The following is a 16,561-nucleotide window of genomic DNA, read 5'->3' on the forward strand; positions in this document are numbered from 1 at the left end:
TTCTACTCCTTTGAGACGTAATTTTTTTGAGCCAAGTTACCAAAATGCTCCTTGTAGCTATAATTCTGTTTTTGCTCAATCATAGACTCGTTTTCTGAACTTGAAAATCACAGAAACACCCTTAACCATCTTCAGCAACGCAGCGTGACTTACCAGGCTTAGATGGACGGAGACCTCAGCCCAGGCCTCTGGTGGTTTGTGTGGTTTTGTCACTCTTCTATAATTAGTCGATGTCTCCACCCTTCATGTTACTTTCTTTTCACATATTACTGTATTACCGACATCCTCATCAAATAAATTACAGGCCCTCATATGCAGCTCTGGTCCAGTTATTCAGCTTCTCTGTGAGTGTCTGCAGAGAGGCACTGGACAGACCAGGGCGTCTCTCATATTCACTCAAAATATGCTAGAGAGATCTACAACCAAAAAAATATCCAAACACTCAAGTGTTGTTTTCCGTGTGTGCCCAAACAGTATTTCGAGACCTTGGGGAATCATGTGACCTGAAGTGCCGGCTGCGACCACTGCTTTAAAATCCCAGAACATTCCTGTCATGTCGAAATCTTGTATCTTCATTTCTACACTACCAGTAGTTTTATTGTAGATTGTAGAGTAATACTGAAGATATCAAAACTATAAAAGAATAAATATGGAATTATATTGTAAACAAAAAGAAGAGTTAATCTTCAGTATTAATCTATAATGCAGAAAAAAATACAAATAAATAAAAAGCATTGAATGAGAAGCTGTGTTCAAACTTTGGACTAGTAATGTATATTCCTAACGTATTTCATCTCAAGGTACTTCACTTAGTCAAGTAAATATCTCACAAAATTACACAGAGAAGTCCCACTAAACCAAAAGTTTCCTTTGAGCAGCACTTGGCGACAGTGGCAAAAAATAATAAAGCTCCCTTTACCAGGAAAAAACTTCTGGCTGAATCGGGGTCAGGTAGGACATCATCTGCCTCAACCAGTCGGGGTCAGGGTAAAGGAGGGAGAGTACAAGATACCAGATGGAAATCAGCAGTCTAAACCTACATCAGCATAACTAAGAGACAAGTCTCTACCATAAGCTTTATCAAAGAGGAAAGTTTTAAGTCTAACCTGAAAAGTATAGAGGCTGTGCGCCTTCTGAACCCAAACTGGAGCTGATTCCACAACGGAGGAGCTGATAAGTGAAGGATCTGTCTCCCATTCTGCTTTCTGACTTGAGAGCTTTAACTTGAAAGCAAAGTGCTTCATTAGGGTAATATGGTGCAATAAGTAATTTAAGAAAAGATGGAGCTTGGTCATTAACATTACATATGTTAGAAGCAGGATTTAAAATTCAATCCTGGATTTGACAGGGGGCCAATGCAGAGAAGCCATCCATCCATTATCTATACACCACTTAATCCTCATTAGGGTCACAGGGAGGCTGGAGTCCATCCCAGATGACTTAGGGTGAAAGCAGGAGACACCTTAGACAGGTCACCAGTCTATCACAGGGCTACACATGGAGACAAGCAAGCACACTCACATTCACACCTAAGGGCAAATTAGAATTACCAATGTTTGGACTGTGGGAGGAAGCTGGAGGAACCACAGAAAACCTATGTATGCAGAGGGAGAACATGCAGACTCCATGCAGAAAGATCCCAGGTCCAGGCTGGGACGTGAACCAGGGATCCTGTAGCTGCAAGGCGACAGCGCTAACCACCGAGAAACTGTGCAGCCCAAAGAGAAGCTAATACAGAAGAAATATGATCTTTCTTTCTGGTTCCTGCCAGAACTCTGGCTGCAGCACTTTGCATCAGCTGGAGGTTTTTAAGACAATTATTGGGATGTCCCAATATTAAGGAATTACAATAGTCCAGTCTAGATATTACAAATGCTGGACTACTTCCTCAGCATCACTCCACTTCCTGATTTTGATGATATTACGTAGATGAGAGACGACTGTCCGACAGATTTGCTTTATGTGTAAAAATCAAACTTATTGCAATATTTTATATCTCTTCTGCAGGTAAAGCATTTATATCCTGCAGCCACTCACCACCGCACTCCATCAGAAAGTTAAAAAAGTCCAGACAGACCCCTGTTACATGTCTCTTCTGTCTCAGAGCAAAGCCACAAGTCATCTTAGGTGGAGAACAGCTCTGAAATGTCCCCGTCTACCATTTACTTATTCCTGTCCTCTTGAACATATTGCATTTGTCAGTGGAAACCAGCAACAATTCACATTTTACGTGACTGATGTTCTGAAAATGTGCATCTTTATATTAGCATTTTAATAGAAACATGGCTTTTGTATCAGCCCTTTAGTTTGCATTTTGCTCAAGCATGAAGACAGTTAACAGTTAAAAGTTGAGCTATGGTTTCTGACAAAGCCATTATCATTTGAACACACTCAGTTCAGCCAAGGAAATATATAGGTTTTGAGTTTTCTGTTGTTGTTCTACTAATGTTTGCTATTAAGTGTAGAGGGCCCACATCATTGATTGCCACTTTACCAGCTGACCTTTACAAAAAACTTCATAAAACTTGTCAAATTTGGCGTAATCCTTTAAGGAAACAAGCATGTAGCGTTCTCACTAAGCACTAACACATGCACTGGCTTTGGTGTCACCCCCCTCTGGCTGAAATGCATTACTGTACCAGATCACTCAGAGGTTGGTAAGGTTAATGATGTCTTAGGGATGACAAATTAGAACCAGATAGCCTGAGGTTTCTCTGTAGAAAGTGGAGATTGTTTAAGGCGCATGAGGAGCAAAGATCTCTTTAATGAATAAAGAAAAACAAGCTGAGGCAGAGGGAGAGGTGTATGGATGCTGACTGATCACTAGAGCTCGGTTTGCAGAGAAAAGCTGAAACTGGAGCAGCCATTGTACCATCTATCTGCTATCAAAGTGTGTCATTAAATTACACAGCTTATATGCCCAGTTGCTGATGATTTACTCCAGATTTCCTCAGCATAGCTTTGGGCCCATGGCCTTTGCTTAGGTTAATGAATTTCTGTCCATGGTCATGATGAAGGGACTTTGTCTTCATTAAACTTTCCCGTTGGTGGGTATTGCACTTCTGCTGATATACTGCAAGTCCCACAATGGCTTATGGACTTTTTATACTTATGTAGACAGTTTGTCTCTCAACTACTGGACGATTTCATTCTTATTTCATTGTTTGATTGATCAACAACATAAATGCTCTCTGTCCAAAACCACTGAACCTCTAAATTACATCCGATGCCAATGTTTGATGTCTGTTCAGGAGCTCACGGTGTAGAAGTTGGGGTGGTAAACTGACATATAATCTGTCCAGCATAGACGGCGGAGACCAGACCTGGGTCCTGTCTCAAACCTACTCTACCTACCTCTAATTCACCTGTTCTGAGTTAATAACTGATACAATGTTTCAAGGCGCTTAGTGAAATTCAAGCTTAAATGTAGCCAAGTCAATCAAGATTTATGAATCAAACCCACATAAAAACAACTCCACCCACCATTCATGTATCATTACCGTCATTAATGAGAAGTTACTGCAGATGATATTTCTGGACTTCCTGCAAAGAAGGAATTGAATTTCTAAATAATCCAGAGCTGTATGGTTTAATTAGGTTAACCACAATGGTGAATGAGCTCATGGTTTATTTTTGGAGACATGATGAAAAGTGCTGCTTCAGCACCGGGTCCTGCTCTGTAGGACTGGCAACCACTGGTTGCTGGTTGCAGATGAGTGGACTGACTTAGAATTTACAGTTTGGTCTGCCCTGAACCTGTTCCTGAACCAGAAGAGCTCAGCTCATCCACATCCAGTCATACACACTCTGTGGTTGGTCAAGATGTCAGGTCCTGAAACAGGCTGACGTCAGCTGCATGGGGTTTAACTGCATGACTGTTTTTTAGCACCTATGCTTGATGACACCTTCTGCTTTTTGCATCCAAAGAAACCTGATTCTAAGACTTCGAATGAAGGATTATTGTAAAATAAGACAGGCTTTGTTTAAAGACAGGAAAAGCTTTAAACATCGTACTGAAATCACAGCAGTCATTTTGTTCTGCAGTCATTACTGAGTGATTTTTAAATGTGCTCTTGATTTTCCATTTTAAAAAAGACTGTGTGGGTGGGTGGTGTATGTTTGCGTTTGACTGACAGCTCAACTAACCAGAACAAATCAGGATCAGCGTTCTGTCGGACGTTCAGTTCAGTAATAATTATAATAGTAGTAATAATTCTTTTAGCTGATTTTTTTTTAACTTTTACTGGTAACTATACCTTCCAGTTACAGTCAGTGTAGCTGTTTCCAGTCTTCTATATACTAATCTTTACACGTGGACGTTATTTTTGGTTCAAAGAGAAAGTTCTGTTAAGATATGATAGATTCTATTGCTTTAGGCCCTGAAGCAGGGGACAAGATATTATAACAAGGTCTGTATTATGACAGGAAAAAAGCAATATAATTTCAGCTGCTTTATTAAGGGCAGCAAAGTTCTATTTTTGCCACAAGTTTTGCAGTGTGTCAGTGTTAATTAAGTTGTCCAGCCCACCCACTGAACGTTAATTTGCTGATCAAACAGATTTCAGCTGTCAAGATGTGATGTTTGCGAGGGAACCAGTTCTTTTAGGTGTAATGTGGCTGGTAATGCTTTCACCATGACACTCACACAAATTGCACTCTTCACACACTGTCATGTCACACATCCGTTTTCAGAAAAATCATATTTCTTCCATTTCTCATTTATTTTAAGTTACTGTTTATTTCCTGGGTGCCCTCCCCTGTGCGCCCTATCCTTCCCAATAACCTATCTTTACAAGTTTGCTCCGTGATTTCAGGTGAACTTCAGCTTGTATGACCAAATGATAAAGATGGGAGGTCAGAAAGCTTCAGCAGAGTAAAACAGACTGTTGCTGCCTTGAATGTATGGTGCACAGAGAGAGTCTGTGTGCATGTGCTGTTTCTCATCAGCCTGATGAAGCAGTAATTTGCAAGGAGTTTCGTTTCAGGAAGGCTCAACAGGTGTGAGCATGGGGGTTGCGTGACATGCCCTACACTGAACTCTGTCATCCATGAAAATGTCAGCCATTACCTCTTCCTCTCTCTGGTCCCACTGGACAATTTTGACCATTAAAATTATAGAAAAAATGTATGACTTTACAAGAGTGAAACAGAGGAGCCATCGTAACAGGAAATGATAGTGTATATAGAGAAAGTCAAATCTAGAACAAGGTCTTGTGAAAGATAAGAATTGAATAAGAATGTTCACAAATGTGGCAAAATAAATATTGCATATCTAAATGTGGAGTGAAACTCAGTAGAGGTGTCCTGGGTGTGAGAGCCCGGCAGAGCACTTGAGATGAAGCCAGAGAGTGTTAAGCATAGAAACAGCCGCACCCTATGCAATTGTGCAGCATGCAGCAGGCAGTCAGCTGGGTACTGACTGTGCCAGGGGAGCTCGGAGTGTAAATCCCTGCATGTAGGAGACAAATGAAACCAGGCGAAATGCTTCATCTCCTGTGACTCACTAAATATGCAGCAGAGATGACACAGATACCTCCCCGTGGAGTTAGATCTGTTTTGCCTCTATTCTGTACCAACAACAGTGGAGGATATGCAATGCAGCTTGATGTAGACTTTTTGATATTTCCCCTTATCCCTTTCTGTTCCCATTCACTGTTCCATCCATGAAGCACACATTCAGACAAATGCATCAAGAACATTTGGAAAACATGATGGGCAATGATTAAATGTTTAGTGGGTACATGTTGGAGTTAAATAGACTTCTAAAAACTATATGAAACTGGACGATGTATGACTCTAAAGATATTTCATGAAACTGATTTCATTTTTCTCTGTCCGGCAGGTAAATAAGACACCCAAATGACCATTCTGCGGGATAGTCCATGTTTGGTTGGCCAGTCAGACATTCACAAATGTTCCTGAGCTCTTTTGTTTGAATACTGATCCAGGAGTTGGGAATTTATTGAGAGACAGAAGACCAAAACAATTATAGAAATATTGATATAGCTAGAGATTTGATAGGCGGTCATGCAGAATTGGTAAATTGTGCGCAAATTGTGAGATTGTGTAGGAGTTCTCTTGAGTTTTCATGGACTCAACATACAACATGAATTCAGATTCAGATCATTTCATTAAGCTGATGATTCAATATACAAAAACCTAACCACAAAACAGCCAACCTATACATACCTATATATATCTCCTCATCTAACCTGCCTCACCTCAAATTGCTGAAACTATTTGAAACAGCGATCTAACATTTATCTCACCTGTTGTTTCTGATTTATTACTGTTGTTTATATGCACCAATCCTCTGGTACTGATTGGACACAAGTTTTAAAAGCAAAACCATCCGAGTGTGTGAGTGAGTGGTGACACATCTTCAAGAACCAAAATAAGTGTAGTTCTTCAACGGGAGCACATCTGTTCAATTTAATTCAGTAAAATTTATTTAGCCCCAATTCACTGCATATGCAATTTCTAGGCGTTTTGGATTCCTTTTGAGCAGCACTTTGCAATCATGGCAAGGAAAAAGTTTGCCTTAGACTTAGAATCAGATTCTGGGAGGGCAGCTATTTGCCTGAACTGGTTGGAGTAAGTGTAAAGGGGAGAGAGAACATGATAGCAGATAGAAAATAGACACACAATAAGTAAACAATAAACATTTTGGAGGCTGGCGAGACCAGTGTTGCAGATCAGAACCTGAGAGATAACTGCAGAGTGGACAAAACACAAACTACAGCAGAGAAAAAACACAGAGCCAGTGATATGCAATGGCAGCATAAAACTGGAGAGGAGAGGATGGTTATGTTAACAGAATGCTGGCTTTTATATTTGAAATATGAGCAGGTCCAATACAATGTCATCGTGTTATATTAAGATCAATATGTTGTGTTTACATGGAATATTAATAGTGGATCAAAATGCAATTTTTGTTTTTATTGTTCTCTTGCTTGCTCACAGACTACATGTAATTTTTTTATTTTTAAATACTTGCAAAGATTGCATAAATGTCAGTTTACAGTGCGAAAACTGAAGCTGTAAAATGGGTGAACTTGTGTCCACCACAAGGTATGTGTTTGAACCTCCAATACTCAGAGGGATAACAGAATATACAACCTAAAGCAGTGACAATTGCAGAGATTTATACAATGATGATGCTGATTGAGGTTCAAGTGAAGTTCCTGGGGTCCTAAAATGGACACCGAGTCCGTGGAAAAGTTCCTACAGCAGACATGAGCTGACATTTAAATGGAGTCACAACTCTTGACCTCATACTTCAGTCCAGGCTCTTCAGAGGTCCACAGAGAGGTGCCGTTTGAGTAGGAACTAGGAACAAGTCTACGATGGTTAGATGTTCTAGGTAGAGAGGTCAATCCTTGGAACATAAGAAAAAGGAGAAACACGACTTCCAGCTCAAGCGTCTCACGTTGTGAGCGTGGAAATCGATGTTCCACCTCAGCCATCAGTCAGGACCTGTGAGCTTCGTGCAGGAAGCCGTCTGCTTGTGCTCCCAGCAGCGTGACGGCTGCTTTCCCTGGGCCTGCCGCTGGAGTGCCCTTCAGGAGAAGAAAGGAGGAAGTGCTTTGATGCTCCTGTGGAGGCTTTTTATCTCATCACCCCCACCAACCCTTCCATCTGCTGACACAGTTCATGTGTAAAGGCTGACTACTTGAAAAGGGATTATCATTGCGGCGCAGTGAGAGCCTTACATTGCTGGTCTGTGACAGCTGAATTCAGCTCTGGCATGCCAGTTCTCAAATCTAAAATCTATGTAATGTGCTATTTAATTATAGTCAAGGCAAACACAGGAAAGTTTATCTGCAGAATTAAGTCAAACGCATTTTGAGCACTTGCCATGAGCTCAGTTACCAGTTTGTTTGGCGCACCTGGATTTAGCTAAACAGTCCTGAAATACATCCTCCTTTCATGAATTTATGACTTTTGTTAAAAACGGTTGAAGGAGGTGTTCAGTCAATTTTTTATCACAGGTCAGTTACAATAATTGCACCTATGGTTTATCATGTTGACCTGTTGCACTGTTGTTTATTAAGGACGTCCTCACAGTCAGTCAGTAATGTTACAAAGCTGTTTTTAACCCCTTGACGCCTATTGTTGCAAATTCGCAACATACCACTTTCATTCAGACTGCAGCCAAGATAGTATATCTATTCTCCCAATGCCGGGTTGTGCATATTCAATACGTGCCTCGGAACCTTTTGCAAGCACCGGTTTCTCGTAGGACTGGTCAGAGTGGGACCTAATTATTACATATCTGGTATTATTATTATATATCTGTTTTGTGTGTAACAGATAAACTGGAAAGCAAAAACACACAAAAGGTATATTTTGAATTTATTCTAAATAATTTCAGGTGTCAAGGAGTCAAAAGTAAACTGACTCATGAATTAAAGTCGTCTGCATAATCGATGTATCAAGTAAACAGCTCAGACAAACTAGAAATATGCAGGCAGCAGCCAAAATGTATAAAAAGGTAAGCTAATATTAATCTTACACTGTTAATGTAACACAGATGAGGTAATAACACAGATCAGGCATAACATTATGACCATTTGCCTAATATTGTGTTGGTCCCTTTATGCTGCTAAAACTCCTCTGACCCAGTGGTTCATGGACTCAGGACCTCTGTGGATGTCCTGTGGCACCGTGATGGTAGCAGTGAATTCTGTGGGTCCTGTGGGTTGCAGTGTGGGACCTAGCTAGATCAGGCTTATCCTGGAACATCCTACAGATGTTCAATAAGAGTTGGATCTGGGGAGTGTGGAACCTGGGTGAACACCTTAGCTCTGTCATGTGTTCTGGGCCACTCCTGAACAATTTTTTGCAGTGTTTCAGAGTGCATATTCATTGTGCTTCTGCAGAGTGGTGACATTAGTCCTTAACTGGCCTTGAAAATCACTCCTCCCTGTTGTGTCTAGCTGATAACAAGAGCTGAATGCAAAACAAAATCGAGAAGATTACTGAAGAACTGAGTGAAGTGAATGTAAGCTCAAATCTAACCTTAATTAACAGATAACAACCAAGGAGTTTATTAACATTTTTCTTCTCTGACCTCAGCAAACCCTTTTGGCTCTTCTATGCCAGTGAGTTCCCGTACTATTAAAACACAAACAGATCTTAATGACTGCCTGCACTGAACTGTCAGCTGAGAAAACATGAAAGCACTTCTTGTAATCACTGCAATTGAAAGGCCAGAGATCAGGGGAATTCCAGCATAATGCTCTCTGCTCTGCCTCACTTTCACCATACATACTGTCACTTCACAAACTGCATTTCCTCCAGCCCCTTCTTTTCTATGTGTTGTTTGTCTGTTATGTCTATGACAACTATAATGAAATATAGCAGCAGATAGCACAGTGTGAAAAGATTTTCCCACAGATGGCACCAAACAATTTGACATCAAGGTCTAAGTCACTGGTGTCAAACTCATTTTAGTTCAGGGGCCACATTCAGCTCAATTTAATGTCAAGTGGGCCGGACCAGTAAAACCATAACGTAATACCTGATAAATAACCACAACTCAAAATTTTTTCTTTGTTTTTGGGCAAAAAAATACATTCTGACAATGTTCACATGTAAGGAATTATCTTTCTACAAAACAACATGAACAACTTCAAATTTTTTGAAGAAAAATAAGTTGAATTTTAACATAATGACTCAGTTTATCATTTACACATTACCATTTCCAGATCACAGTGTCTACAAAGGGACAAAACATTTAGTCACAGGTATCTGGAAGTGAACAGTATAGTATTTTACTTTAAAAAAGACAAAAAACAAAAAAGAAAGACAAAATATTACAAAAATGAGACAAACGACAAAAGCAAGAAGCAAAATGACAAAAAATTCAACAAACGACACGAAACAAACCAAAAAAACTGACAAAAAGTTATAAAGGGACAAAAAAGGACAAACAAGACAAAAATGACAATGCATGAAACAATACGACAAAAACAATACACAAAATGACCAGTAAAGCAAAATACAAAATGACAAAAATGAGAAAGAACGACAAAAACATGAGACATACGATAAGTCAGACAAGACAAAAAAAACAACAAAAACAAAACAAAATACTACAAAAATGAGACACAAAATGGCAAAAGAACAATGAACAATCTAGTATTTTACTTTGTGATCAAAAAAACTTGTCATGTTCTAGAAAATATTTTAAAATTAAAGTTTTACAAATTTACAAATTGCAATTAATGTCTTCTCTGTAATTTTTACAGTTTACAAGGTCAACCCATGGGCCTGATTGGACCCCTGGAAGGCTGGTTTTTGGCCGCATGTTTGACACCCCAGGTCTAGGTTACTTCAGTGAACAGCTGGTTCTCGTAGTCAACAGATTAGACAGATGTCAAAATCTGAGCTAATTAGACAAGGGCCAAATCTTTACGGCCAAAGAACTGATCATCTCTGAAATGGCAAGGCTTGTTGAGGAACTCCTTGTCATCAGTGGCGAGTACCATCCAACAGTGATCAGAGGGAGAACCAATTGGTCTTGGGCGGCATACTTTTCAAGACAACTTGGTTTTATTGGGAACCTTAGGATGTCCACATCTCAGCAAGCTGGAACTGCTTTGGTCATGATGTCCTGGCTCATCAGCGCAAGTGATCATTAAAGCACAGTGTACAATCTTTAAGACTCAGTCGTATACATTTTAGTTCAATTCTATCTGAAACCTGACGACTGAACCACTGTCAGGGTCTGATAAAATTATAAATGCAGTAGGTTTGGTTTAGGTTTGGACCCAAATACGGAGAGAACTATAGTAAAAAGGGTGATTCAATATAACGGCAAGCGGTGAGGCACACAAGCACAAATAGCCACAAGAATAGGAATTTCAAAGTCACTACAAGCGGAATATTTTAAAAGCTGGAGAGCCACTGTTGCTGTACCAAAGGCGTGGAATTATCTGACACTGAAGTGGAAGGGTTGTTTCGAGCAGCTGATAATTTAGAATGAGCTGCAAGTGTGGCTCACGGTCATCTCAGCTACATCCTTGGCTACACACTGAAAAGTAAATGGGAGAAAGGGCAAGAAGGAAAGCAAACCAAAACATGGAGGATAAAAATTGGATGGAAAACGGCTATGTGTCTGGTACCTGTAGTCATATTTGTGGTGTGTTCAGGTAAAAACCAATGCGCACATTGACATTTATAATGATCATGCAAAGGATGCTGGGAGGAGAGTCAAGGTTGTCAGATGGGTATTAAAGGTATAGGTCACAAGACTTCATGGGACTTTAAACTTCAACTTGTTTTTCATTCATTGTTTACTTTTGTTTCTCTTTTACTGTTTGGTTAAACTTGGACACCAAAACCATTTGTTTAAATTTGGAAAAGGATCATGCTTTAGGCTAAAACACACTTTCACAGCATTAACCACATGGTACACACAAGGTACACTTCTTGTTACCAGAAAAAGAGTGACAGTGACGACACTAGCAGAGAATATTTGGCTTCAGGCTCATTCCATTTATTTCTGATGTTTACAGATTTGTAGCAGTCTATCAAGTTAACCTGTGTATTGAAAATGTATGCTAAAAAATTACCCGTTATGTTCAAATGTGATGTCAAAGTGGCTGTGCATGGCAATTTCAGAGAAAGATTGGATGGAATGTCACAAGTGAAATTTATTGAAAAGTTGTGGAAATGAAATGTTATTTTACAGGTTATCCATCTTAAAATGTAAAAGCTTTCATAAACATCTTCTTCCACTATTGGGTTACATTATAAAGATAAGGAGGAAAAAGCAGATACTTTTTGAAAAAATATGCACAGCTGTAACTGTGTGTTAATTAGCTTTTTAACGTAATAAAGTAAACTTCATGAAGTTGATTCAGTTAATAGAGCTGGTGCGTTCACAGACCAACTCTATAAAGTCCCAGTGCCAGCAGTGACCCCCACAATTAAAGTCACTGCTGGTGTTTCTTTAGTATAAATCACAAGTGAAACCCCAGGAAACACAGAGTCCTGCCCTCTGTAGCTGTCCATGTTTATATTTAGTGTTCCAGACAGAAAGATGGAGTTGTGGTGTAGACTTACTGTGAAACCCAACCCACTGTGCTGTTTTATGGTCTGGTCAGTGTTTTTTTCCTCAGAGGTCCCTATGCAGGTATGGACTATCAGAGACTACCTCCCTCTTTGTTCCTGCCATGGGAGCGAATGCGCAAGTTTTGCTGTAGAGTCTGAACCCATCATCATCATCATGGCTTTTCTTAATCTCCATCCATCAGCTCATTGTTAAGGTCACTGCAGATGTTCCTGGTGCCTACACCAGATATCTGCCTGTTAAATGGAAGACTAAATATTACCCATATTTATTTAGTATTTAGTCAAACTGGAAATTTCATCAGGAACATTGATACTAAGTCTTTCTTCGCTGTCAGAGCAAAGCAGTTTGACTCATCAGAAGAAAGCCACAGACATTCCATGTAGCTTTCTCCTCTGCTATCACCATCGATGCCTTACCATTTAAAAAATCCCCTCACAACAGGAAACAACAACAGCCTTCATGCTAGCAACCTACCACATTGAAAATGTCAGGTTTTGCCATGGATTTTGATCATGCAATAAGACAGCCCTGCTACTGTTTTCACTTGAATCTCAATTTTTGCCTCCTTGTATGCAAATATTCTGGAAAAAAATTTCCCTCTATTTTAGCAGAAATCCCTACATGGTAATAAACCAGATTATTATGTGCTGCATAATCTTCTGTTTATGCCAGACTAGTCTAAAGTTAACTGAGGACCACACTTATGTAGAGCTTTGGTCAAGACTGAAATACTAACTATTAGATTGGGAGCCATTATATTCAAAGCAAGCATCAATTGTCCAAACAGGATGAATAGTGAGAACTTTGGTGATCCCCCAAGCGGATCCCCCATAATTGTGACCCAGTGCAGAACACACAAGAGACATGCAAGTTGAAAGTAAGAAAGGTTACTTTAATTGAACTTAATGGTGAGACTGGATAACTGGCAGAGAGGCTAATTATTTCATCTCTGCACAGCCTGGAGACATCATGGGCAATATTCAGATGACCTGTTCCACACGCCTCCATCTCTGCCTTTCTTGGTGTCTATTTGTGTGGGAAACAGATTGCAGAGTCTGTAACACTGTCTGTAGTATCTCATTCCAGCTAGGATAACCTCGCTGTTTCCTTGAACTGTATTCTTTGACTTATCAAGACATCTTCTGATTTCCTTCCTCGAAGATGTTTTTTATTTAGCACTATCAGAAATTCTACGTTAATAGAAGAGGACATTTTGAGGTTGCTTGTGAGATTAATAGGATTTGTCAGCGGTTAGCTCTGTCACCTTGCAGCTAGCTTCTCGGGATCTTTCAGTGTGGATTTTGCATGTTCTCCCTTTGCATGCGTGGGTTTTCTCCAGGTGCTACAGCTTCGTCCCACAGTCCAAAAACATGCTGAGCTTCACTGGCGATTCTAAATTGTCAGTAGAAGTAAATGTGATTGTTTGTCTCTATGTGTAGCCCTGTGATAGACTGGTGACATGTCCAGAGTGTGCCCTGCCTTCACCTCAAGTCAGCCGGGATAGACTCCAGCCCCGCCGCAACCCTAAGGAGGATTAAGCACTGTGTAGATTAGGGGTGGACGGAAGTCATTTCTATTATTCTGTTAAGTTGTGATGGACACTTTTCAGTATTATAGGACATTTTATTGATTAAAAAAATCAGAAAATTAAAAGAAACTCTGCTTCTCCAATGAAAAACACAGTTCTGATTTTTTTTTCACTTTCATAAAATACACACGTGGACAAAATTGTTGGTACCCCTCAGTTAAAGAAGGAAAAACCCACAATTCTCACTGAAATCACTTGAAACTCACAAAAGTAACAATAAATAAAAATTTATTGAAAATTAAATAATCAAAAACAGCCATTACTTTTGAATTGTTCATTAACATAATTATTTAAAAAAACAAACTAATGAAACAGGCCTGGACAAAAATGATGGTACCTCTATAAAAGATTGAAAACTATTTGACCAGAGTGACATGATTAACTCAGGTGTGTCATTTAATTGACATCACAGGTGTTTCCAAACTCATAATCAGTCAGTCTGCCTATTTAAAGGGAGACAAGTAGTCACCCTGCTGTTTGGTGAAAAGGTGTGTACCACACTGAACATGGACAACAGAAAGCGAAGGAGAGAATTGTCCCAGGACATCCCAAAAAAAATTATAGACAAACATCTTAAAGGTAAAGGCTATAAGACCATCTCTAAACAGCTTGAAGTTCCTGTGACAACAGTGGCTCATATTATTCAGAAGTTCAAGACCCACGGGACAGTAGCCAACCTCCCTGGACGTGGCCGCAAGAGGAAAATTGATGACAAATTGAAGAGACGGATCGTTGGAATTGTATCCAAAGAGCCCAGAGCAACCTCCAAAGAAATTAAAGGTGAACTCCAAGGCCAAGGTACATCAGTGTCAGATCGCACCATTCGTCGTTGTTTGAGCCAAAGTGGACTTCATGGGAAACGACCAAGGAGGACACCACTGCTGAAAAAAACTCATAAAAAAGCCAGACTGGAATTTGCAAAAATGCATGTTGACAAGCCACAAAGCTTCTGGGAGAATGTCCTTTGGACAGATGAGACCAAACTGGAGCTTTTTGGTAAGGCACATCAACTCTATGTTCATAGACTCAAAAACCAAGCATACGAAGAAAAGAACACTGTCCCTACGGTGAAACATGGAGGAGGCTCAGTAATGTTTTGGGGCTGCTTTGCTGCATCTGGCACAGGGTGTCTTGAAAGTGTGCAAGGTACGATGAAATCTGAAGACTATCAAGGCATTCTGGAGAGAAATGTGCTGCCTAGTGTCAGAAAGCTTGGTCTCAGTCGCAGGTCATGGGTCTTCCAACAGGACAACCATCCAAAACACACAGCCAAAAACACCCAAGAATGGCTGAGAGAAAAGCGTTGGACTATTCTAAAGTGGCCTTCTATGAGCCCAGATCTGAATCCCATTGAACATATGTGGAAGGAGCTGAAACATGCCATTTGGAGAAGACACCCATCAAACCTGAGACAACTGGAGCTGTTTGCTCATGAGGAGTGGGCCAAAATACCTGTTGACAGCTGCAGAACGCTCATTGACAAATACAGAAATCGTTTAATTGCAGTGATTGCCTCAAAAGGTTGTGCAACAAAATATTAAGTTATGGGTACCATCATTTTTGTCCAGCCCTATTTCATTAGTTTGTTTTTTTTAATAATTATGTTAATCAACAATTCAAAAGTGATGGCTGATTTTGATTATTTAATTTTCAATAAATTTTTATTTATTGTTACTTTTGTGAGTTTCAAGTGATTTCAGTGAGAATTGTGGGTTTTTCCTTCTTTAACTGAGGGGTACCAACAATTTTGTCCACGTGTGTATATATTCAGTATCACAGCTTCAGGTATGGACGGCAACTGACCATTTATAGCAAATGGTTCCACAGTTACAATTACATTTAATGGAAAAAAAAATATGGACGTTTGGACACAACTTCTCATTCAATGGTTTTTATTTAATTATTTTCTACATTGTAGATTAATACTGAAGACATCAAAACTATAAAATAATACATTATGTTGTAAACAAAAAAAGGGTTAAACTTTAGTATTAATCTACAATGTAGAAAATAAGACAAATAATTAAAAAGCATTTAATGAGAAGGTGTGTCCACATGTTTGACTGGTAGTGTATATAAATAAAGTTAAATGAATGATATGCATACTGTATGCCTGAGCATAGGGAGGACATCCTGCCTGCCGCATGCTTCACTCTACTGCAGCAATACTCAAATTGTTTTAAAAAAATGCTCAGCAAATGTTTAACGAGCAAAGAACTTTATAGTTGTTTATGGACGGGGGTATGTCCAAAGACACTTTGAACTCCCTCTGTAGGCCCTCTGCCTTTTTGGAATATTTTCTGGTATTTTGAGACAGGGAGACGACAAAATTTGCTGCTCTTCCTAACTTGCATACAACCCTTAGGTAATATATTTGTAAATCCATTCATGCTAAGTGCAGTGGAAATCTTGAAATCTTTTTATTACAGCTGGGCCCTCACTGTGTTGACTCAGGTGCTGCTCGTCTTATTAATGACCATTACAGGAGTTTGTGGGTGGTTATTTTGGCCGAGTCAGGTCGATTGATTTGTCTACATCAATGACAGTTTAAGTGCATCTCTGAGAAATTTGGCTCTTTTTAAGGTAATGTTATAAGCCAAATGGAATCTAAATCAAGTGATGAATACTCTACAATACACAGGGCTTGTTATTGTTTTTGCCTTTCGGTGGCCTTGCAAATTGAAATGTTACTCTGGAATTTCTTCTCTCACCTCTTTCCCAACACAGTCAAGAAATCTTGAGAAATTAATCATTTTCTTGGTGGGCCAGGTATGCATGGAAGCATTTGCATTTGGATCTTTTTTTTTTTTCGACCATCTTTCATTAATTTGAGCATTCAATATCAGTTCATTTTAATAGTCCTGTGTTAATAAGCTATTCAATTTCACCCA

Source organism: Acanthochromis polyacanthus, chromosome 15, assembly GCF_021347895.1.
Source record: "Acanthochromis polyacanthus isolate Apoly-LR-REF ecotype Palm Island chromosome 15, KAUST_Apoly_ChrSc, whole genome shotgun sequence".
Lineage (NCBI taxonomy): Eukaryota > Metazoa > Chordata > Actinopteri > Pomacentridae > Acanthochromis > Acanthochromis polyacanthus.